At 35.5% G+C, this 9,687-nt stretch overlaps 1 non-coding gene across 1 annotated transcript; it reads right to left on the reverse strand.

Moving 5' to 3' along the window:
• Positions 1 to 6,848: 6,848 nt before the first annotated feature.
• Positions 6,849 to 6,932, reverse strand: TRNAL-UAA (transfer RNA leucine (anticodon UAA)). Its single transcript has one exon. It is a non-coding gene; the product is annotated as a tRNA-Leu (tRNA).
• Positions 6,933 to 9,687: the final 2,755 nt, after the last annotated feature.

Consider the following 9,687-nt stretch of genomic DNA (forward strand, 5'->3'; position numbering starts at 1 on the left):
TCTTACATATTGGTCAAGTGGCGTGTATAGTTCAGTAAGAACGACATGTTCACTATAGTCCAAGTTATTTCAAGTCCCTTGACTTAAGTTAGTCCAGTCAGACTTGTTCAAGTTAGAGTAACGATAGAATCTAAATTATTAGTTATGTAGTCATATTTTTTAAGGCCTCAGAATTTACGACCTTTCGTTCACCCCCTGTCATGTTTCACATGGACTTATTTTGTCATTGTCATATTTTATCCGTCTTAATGTCACACGTTCTATTCTCTTTTTTCTTTCTTTCTGCCGTACTCTATCTCCTTCTATACATCACCTTCCCTCAGAAACACTACACTGTCAATTTTGATTTATATATTTATTTATATTTAGCTTACTTTACATTTTTTGAGCTATCATAAATTCTTTCTTTATTTTATAATTTTATCGCTATTTATCAGTATTATAATATCCGTTGTAGTCTTTAGTTAAGATATCGTTTACTTGATGTTAAGTTAGATTAAGTGAACCCATAATTTATAGAACCAAAACCAATACTGTTATGAAAAAACTGTACCATATGTGATTGTATATGAAGATGTGAAAAAATTAAAGGTATTATATGTATATTTCAAGTACGAAGAGTATTTAACACATTAGTATTAGTGTAGCAGATAAAAATTGTTTATTTAAAAGGACATAGTTTTTTTTATATATATATGACAACTGTTTTTGGAGGCTTATCGCTAACCTATCTGTTATACTCGTATTATTAGAGTGAATTGTATTTATAAACTGTTCTTCTTTTACAAGAAAGCTCTTCAAAGTGCAATTCATAAATAAGGCTTTTATAATGTGTTAAAAAATCTATTTCACAAAACAAGTTCAAATTCATCTGAGAATTGTTTTTAAATGAACAAATTATTTTAACACATCTTTATTATATCTAAGATAGGAGTCGAAGCATTGTTTCACTACCATTTTGCCCTATGTCACGCCTAAGCCTTATAAAATTCAATTAAATTAACAATTAAATTGCCCATCTGTGGGACGAGAGGCTCACGTTGAGAAGCACTACAATTAAATTTAAATTTTCATATTTTCTGTTTTATATCGTCATGATTATAAACTATTTCTTCATTTTTAATATCTGTATATGTCTCTTCCAGATAAAATATGTTTCGATGTCGCTTTCTTTCAGGAACGTAGACGGTTGAGACAAAATTACTTTCTTTATAACCTCCTCGGAGCCTTTCGTATGGGTATACTTATTTTTATTTTGCCGTGAAATAAAAACATATTTAAAACATAATAACATACTTAGACAAAATATTGTTCATTTTATCTCACTTAGGGATTACATTTTCCGAGAAACTACGAAATATGTTAAGAAAAATTTAAGGCTTTTTTTTTGCCTTTGCCTAAATCAAATTCTGTTTTCTTTTACTTCTAAGTCGGTTCTAGGTAATCAAAGTAGTAAATACATTCAATGTCTTCCTTTTTTACATGTGGCGTAAGTGCGCCCAACTTAGAAGCCTTGGGTTGCTAATTATTACTTTTTTACCGGATTCGAACCATCTGATGATCGCTTCTGTGAACGCTAAATGCAGTGACAAACTCAAGGGTCCTCACGGACCTCTGCTTAGTCTGTCCCTCGTAAATACCGTCTTCATCATTTCATATGTATGACGCACATTGCTCGTCATAGACCTCAGTCCTAGATTTACAATAGGAACGGTACAAGCAGCTTACATCTCTAGATATTTTTAGAAGAAGTAAGAAAAAGACCAATATTTAGCCACTTCCGCACATGCAGTGGTAGTCGTGCAACAAAGTGCACCGCCCCCCAGCCCGCTGATAAATGCGTATGCGGCAAACAATGCGAATTACACAACTGCCACCATTAATTCACTCAACACGTGTTTCATCCCGCCACGGGGCATCTTCAGGAGTTATGTTACACTAATTAGTGCTAAACACAGAGTGGCATACGCATTTATCAGCGGGTTGGCGGGCGGTGCACTTTGTTGCACGACTATCACTGCATGTGCGGAAGTGGCTAAATATTGGTATTTTTCTTACTTAGGATGGACTTCCGCAAGGTAACGCCTGATTCCATTTAATATTCAGAAGACTTTATAAGACTTTAAGAAACTTCGTCATTTTTCACCACGTCTTCTCTTGTCTCTGAAGACTGGTTTCCAAGTGATTTTTGGTCAGCGTTAGTCTTACTCAAGTGAACCCAACTCCTCGAGGATTAGCAGAACATTTTTCAGCCTTTTGGGTTTTTATTTTAAATTTCCATTTTCTTCAGTCTTTTTTCTCTAGAGTGTTTATGACGGCCTATTCAGATCAGCTAAACGACTACATTTAACAAGAGACACTAGGGCCCTTCCAGGTGTAATTGGGCGTTTTAGCTTCGCTAGCCGTTAGTTTCACTCTAGAATCTTCTATTTACACTGATATTAAATATTTATTTAGGGACATTATTTGGACTATTTATAAAGAGCATTCATATAGCTTAAAAGCAGAATGTTAACACGTTCACTGCGGGCCCAATTTTGAAGAACTTTCAGCTGGTGCGGCTGAGGTCGAATCAGCCTCAAGCTGAACTTCCTAGTAGTGCGGTTGAGGCCTTTTCTGCCTCATGTTCATCAATATTTTTTTACAACATTGAGTCAATGCTTCGCAGACATAAAGAAAACTATATTTGTCTTTGTCATACCTCATACGGTTGAGTGTAAACAGCCGCCGCACTAGAGAGAAAACACGAGTTTTACGCGCCGCACCAGTGCAAAGTTTACCATGAGGCTGAATCGACCTCAAGCCGCAGTGAACGTGTTAAAGAGTTATTTTAAAGAAACTTAGTTATTTCTTTTATCTTAAAATAGTGCTAACAAAAGTTTCAAAAGCGTTCTATTTTCAAAAGTGCACATAACGATCTTAATAGTGTAAACTTTTTTGTAATGACTATCACAAATGTGTTTAAGTACTAGACTAGTACAATAAGCAGAAAGAGGTAAATTTAAAATATAATTTGGCTGAGCATTGTTCAGTTAACTATGATACATTTTTTGATACACCAGAGCCTAGAGATATGAATTTGCAATTTTAGAGACTCAACACATAACGAGCTGGAGCACAATAAAATTAAAACGCTTTCATGAAAGGTAGACACAGTTTATTTTAAAAGTCATCCGCCTACAACTTCAGGTAACCAATCATATTTACATAAAACACCTTACCACTAAAAATTATATAATAAATATTGATTCAAAATTGATATAAGACGGCATTTAATACCATATTCCATCACAGCACTAAATATTTAACACAAATTCACAAACAACAACACATACGTCACTTGATGCCGTCTGCCATTTTTAAACGGTTTTATTTAGTTCGACCCGTACGGAATTTATTTGTTTATTTATTTGCATCAAAATTAGAAATTGAAATTTAAACACCTTCTTGGTATACACATTTAATTTAGATGACAATACAATATAATAAAATCAATAACATTATAAATCTAAGATGGCCGCCGATACAAAATGTCGGATTACATATTTTTCCTTAACCCCCTCAATATGGGTATCAAATGAAAGGGCTACTACACTAGTAAAACACGATGATTATGTCATAATTTAAAATTCAAGATGGACGCCGTTCCAATATGGCGGACTAGGTACATATTTTTTCACAACCACCACAATCTGGGTATCAAAAAACAGTTTTACTTAATAGTTTTTTAAATGTATTTATTATAAAATTAAATATTGAGTGGCGACAAGCTTGTAATAGCTGAACAAGCCACTAAAAAACTTTTAATAATGAATTTGATACATTTTTAATTCTATATAAAATACATGTAAATCTTTTTGAAAAGATCCGAAAAATTAACACAAAAAGAACAAACGTCGTCGATTGTGGAGAGAAATTAAATTGAATAATTTTTATTACAATAATAATTTATTAGATTATATATCATAATTTTACCCGTAGATAGTCCCCATTTGTAAATTTCTTTCCTAGCTATCCAATAAGACCATCATAGCAACATACTTCGAGCTATGTTTGATTGTGTTACCCCTTCCGTCAGACATCGCTTGTCCCGCGCGTTTCCGTCATGCTTGCCAATTACCAGTAAATTACTTGTTACAGTCGCTATTCTTACTAGTAATTTATATCTTCGTGATGCATATTGTTTTTCTTATCTATATATAAAATAAATACTTTTGTTTATCTAATTTGAAAGTCTGTTATTTGATTCATTTGCAACGCTGTTATTATTATGTATATATAAGTATTCTTCTATGTATATATTTAGTAATATATGTATTTGTAAGTAAGATTATTTATATAAGAACTTTAATTAAACAAAAACATTCCTTCATTAGTCGTACATTGCAATTTTGATAGTCCCCGTAACATCTCCTGACAATGTCAACCCATACATGCTTATATCCTAATGTTGCCCAAAAACCATTTTTATTAGATTATTACAGATATTTGAATTTGAATAATTTTATTTTTGTAATTCACTGATAGGATACAACAAATATAAACACAACAAATATAACTGTCACACATTCAACGAAAACTAAAAATTAACATATAACATTTTTTTTTCTAGTAATTTTTGAAATAATTTTTTAATCTAATATATAAAATTCTCGTGTCATGGTGTTCGAACTTGAACTCCTCTGAAACGGCTTGACCGATTTTTACCAAATTTTATATGCGTATTTAGTAGGTCTGAGAATCGGCTACTATCTATTTTTCGTACCCCTAAGTGATAAGGGTTGTTCACCCTTAAAAAATTTTTTTTATTTTTTTGACGAAATTTTTTGTTTTTATTTTTTTATGATACAACATACAAAAATACATACAACCCTAAATTTTCACCCCTCTACGATCAACGCTTATTTTTAAATTGAAAATTAAAAATATTTTTATTGCAAAACAACGTTTGCGGGATCAGCTACTCTAATATATAAAATTCTCGTGTCACGGTGTTCGAACTTGAACTTCTCCGAAACGGCTTGACCGATTTTTACCAAATTTTACATGCGTATTCAGTATGTCTGAGAATCGGCTACTATCTATTTTTCATACCCCTAAGTGATAAGGGTGGTCCACCCCTAAATTTTATTTTTAATTTTTTAGACAAATTTTTTGGTTTTTATTTTATTATGATACAGCATACAAAAATACATACAAACCTAAATTTTCACCCCTCTACGATCAGCCCTTATCTTACATTTGTTAATTAAAAACTAATTTTTTTTGCAAAACAACGTTTGCGGGATCAGCTAGTAACAACAGTTAGTTTAAACGACTCTCAATGCTACCCAAATGGCATTTTTTTTAACGGTCCCCATTATTGGAGACCTCTCGTTCCCCTATCTTGTACGGGACAGGGACTTCTAATTTTTATTAATATATTCACACACTTCTATTTATTTTCATTCTCTTCTTTCATATTTTTTATTAACTCTCTTTCTTCTTCATTCCTTCTACAGTTTTCCTAGTCTTTCACTTCCATTCTGTTATCCTTACATCCATCCTCAGCCACTACATGCTAATTCTAGTTTACAATTTTATATTATTTATTATAATTTCGCACCATTTTTTATTACCCATTTTTATTTTACAAATTAATTAATTCTTTTACTATTTTGATGCTTTCTTTACAATATAATTTCTTGCCATATCTGAATCATCTATATCGTTTTATTTTTATTTATAGCATTTTTACCCGATGGATTTTTTTGAACAATTTTTACCCATTGGATTCAGCGGGTATAAAGTAATAGGGCGTAGAGTGCACCTAGCATAAGACATCTTTATATATATAGCCCGAGGGCTTCCAGGCCGATTCATATTACCGGATTAGGAGGCCGCTGAGCCTATAGATCGCTTTGATGAACGTTCCATTGAATGACTAAGGTTAAAGGAACCCCCCACGAGTAGGCTGTCACTCGTCGACAATACCCGCTTCTCATTCCAACGCAAGGGCACCTGAAAAGGTCGAGCCAGAGCTTGGCCGATTGCTATTGCCTGGCTAATATCATTACTACCACTTCAGAAGGTGTTGGCACTTTGAGAAGAAGTGGAGGAAGAAACTCCAGCAACGTTTCTATCTAGTAAGACCGAGGATTGACGTTCCCTGTGATTTACAATCTATAATCGTTATGTATTAGTATTTCATGAGAATTTGCTGATATTTTGTGCACCTGTCTATGCGCCTGCGCATTTATTAATTGCATGATTTATTGCTGATAAAAAAATGCCAGGTAATTAAAATCGATTTGAAATCTGCTTATGTAGTTCTGCTAAACACTTTTTTGACTTCATATATACACACTTACATTTTTATATATAACTAGGTTTACCCTTTCACGCGTTGCTTCGTAAGTAAATCTGCAGCGTCAAATATGGTAATTAAAATAATTTTTGCAAATCTTATCGGGGATATACCAGGTAATACACCAAATTTACACGGCGATTTTTTGTATGGTTTTGAATCTGTCGAATTTAGACAAACACGTTTATTTTTAAAAATATACAGATATTATAAGTATATAACTATCTTATAATCTCTTAATTTCTTTTTGAGTTTTAAGCAAAGATTTTTTTGAAAAATTACTTATGTAGTAGTGTATTATGTTTAATTATTAAGTTATTATGAAGTTTTACTTAGTTATTAAATGTTTTATAAAAAGTGTCGTAATGGTGACATGTAAGTTGTTTTAATTGTAAACCTAAAGCAAGAAACCTTTTAAAGTAAGCAGAACACTAGTCTAAAAACTTGTGAAATCACAAATAATTTTTTTTTAAATGTGTTTCAAATTTAAAAAAAAAAGGTTTGTCAGGTGTGGGGTTCGAACCCACGCTCCCTCTCGGGAACCAGAGCTTAAATCTGGCGCCTTAGACCACTCGGCCAACCTGACTTGCTGAAAGATTTATAAAAGAACTACACTATTAAGAGATATGACAACTTTATTAACATATTTAAATATACTTTTATAATCTTGTGAAATCTTTTAAATCACAACGTCAAGACATGGTCTCTAACTTGAGACCACATTTGCAATTTGAGGGCAATGCTTGTTATTTTTCTACGAGGTTGAATTAAAAGTAAGAAAATTTTTAGAACACCAAAAGTAATTAGCTAAGAGAATTAGAAAAGCAGCAATATACTCCTGGAACTTTAAGATTATGGTCACTGGACAACAGATTTACTTCTATCCACAATGTGGATATATATTTCTCAGATATCGCAATTCGATTATTCAAGAGGTTAAAAAATGGAAATATAACTTCGGGTAAGAGTCGTATATATAGTCAAAATAATTTAAAAGTACAAAACAATGTAACAAAAATAAATTAATACTTTAAACCACAACCTTACAAGACACAATGCATATTTCTCCTATTAATCCTGGTGTACATACATATCTGGCTTTATTATTTCCATATATTAACACCTTAGTTATCTAATAGATTCACGCGTTACTTTGCGAAAGTCCATCCTAAGTAAGAAAGGGACTAATATATAGCTACTTCCAACTGCTCACTCGGTATTTGGCACTGGTGTAACATAACTCCTGAGGATGCACCGTGGAGGGAATCAGGCGTTACCTTGCGGAAGTCCATCCTAAGTAAGAAAAGGACCAATATTTAGCCACTTCCGCACATGCAGTGTTAGGCGCCCGCTAGTGAGACTGTGTTTGGCACTAATCGGTGTAACATAACTCCTGAAGATGCCCTGTAGAAGGGTGAAACACGTGTTGAGTGATTTGGCGGTTCGGTTGTGTGATTCGCATTGTTTACCGCACGCGCATTTATCAGCGGGCTGGCGGGCGGTGCACTTTATTGCACGACTACTGCTACAAAGCGGAAGTAGTTACATTAGTCCCTTTCTTAACTTAGTTATGTTAAAGAATTTAATATATCTGACTACTGGGGTTTAGTGATAACATTTTTCTGCATACTTCAAAATTTGACACGCACCAGTACTATTGTATGTTTTTGTACTTTTCTTTTCTTTTCAGCCCAAGAACGGTAACTGCAAGGTATAGACCTCCCCAAAGATCGCCAAAATGACAGATCCAGCGCTGCCCCCACCAGCGACTTCCCGTGATCTTAACTATGTCGTCCGTCCACTTAGTGGGGGGCGTACCCACGCCACGTCTACTGGCTCTTCTTCTCAACCTTTCGGCCTCAACAGCCATCGGTTCCACCAGCAATATGCCCCGCTTACTTCAGCCGACCAATTCTCCGAGCTACAACTGTGATCTTGGTTCTTTTGCGGATATCCTCATTTCTGCTCACTACCCCTTTTTAAGTATTTTTCTATGTTCACTGAGTTCGCTATTTACTTTACCACACCCTGGGCAGCGAACCGGTATACTAAGGCCTTATGATTTTAAAATGAAGTCCACGGGCGAGCAGGCTCGGAACATCCATCTATAAGGTGGATTTATGACTGTTCAAATTATGATGAATTTGATATTAATAAATGCAATCATGTGTGTGTGTGTGTGTGTGTGTTTGCGCGCGTGTGTTTTTTTTTTATTTATTTTTTTTTATAGAGGTTTAAAAATACGTTTACGTATCATAGGGCCTGATGTTGGTGCCCCGTATGTCGGACTCGATCTAGATCAATACCGACTAAAAACAATCCTCTCTCTTCGGTATCCCTGGTCCCCACGGCATGGCCGTTAGGCATTACTTCGCGGGGGGGATTTAGCCGCAGCTTTCTCTGATAGAGTGGCTGTTCAGGCCAACTTCCTCCGCTCTTGCTCTATTTTACGCAACTCCTTTAGCACCGTCGTACAGTACGCGCTCGTAAGTTCCCAGGCCGAAGGCGAGGATAGCATTGTAGCTATCAGAGTTTCAGGATAGATTTTGCATCCTACACCTTCTTCCCAAGACCTCCTGGCTTCGTTAAATCGGGGGCAGAAGAAAAAGACATGCTCTGCATCTTCAATCATTCCGACACAATTAGGACAGTCAGGGGAATCTTCGTATTTGAACCTATGGAGATACGCTCGATAACAGCCGTGGCCGGATATCATCTGAGTCAGGTAGTAGTTCAATTCTCCATGATCTCGTTTCACCCATGGCTCTAGGTTTGGTATAAGCTTACGCGTCCATTTTCCTTTCGTCGACTTATCCCAGGACGATTGCCACTGTTGCAAGCTTTTCAGTCTTCCCCGAATTCTAAGTTCAGCTGAAGTTGGGTCTGATTTGCTTTTTTTGCTACGGTACAGATCAGTTCTTTCGTCTGCAAGAAGCGCAACAGGAACCATACCTGCTATCACGCATGCCGCATCCTCCGATACTGTACGAAAGGCGCTAGCTACCCGTAGAGTGCTGACTCTATAAACAGAGGCGATTTTCCGTCGGGACTCCTGTTTGCTCAGTGCGTCGGACCATATGGGTACTCCGTACATAAGCACTGACGTAGTCACCGACGCTAATAACTTCCTTCTGTTTTGCTTGGGACCTCCGACATTAGGCATGAGTCGGCAGAGTTTAGCTGTCACCAGAGACGCTTTCGCTGCTGCTCTCTCAGCCTGATCTTTAAAGTTTAGCCTATGGTCGATCATTACTCCTAGGTACCGTATAGCTGGTTGAGTTGCGATTTCACAGCTGCCGACATTGAGTGTGATGGTCTCCGCAACTCTCCTGCCAGTAATG

This window comes from Battus philenor, unplaced genomic scaffold (genome assembly GCF_028537555.1).
Source record: "Battus philenor isolate CCGP_79_NKW_IND1 unplaced genomic scaffold, ilBatPhil1.0.hap1 SCAF_15, whole genome shotgun sequence".
NCBI lineage: Eukaryota > Metazoa > Arthropoda > Insecta > Lepidoptera > Papilionidae > Battus > Battus philenor.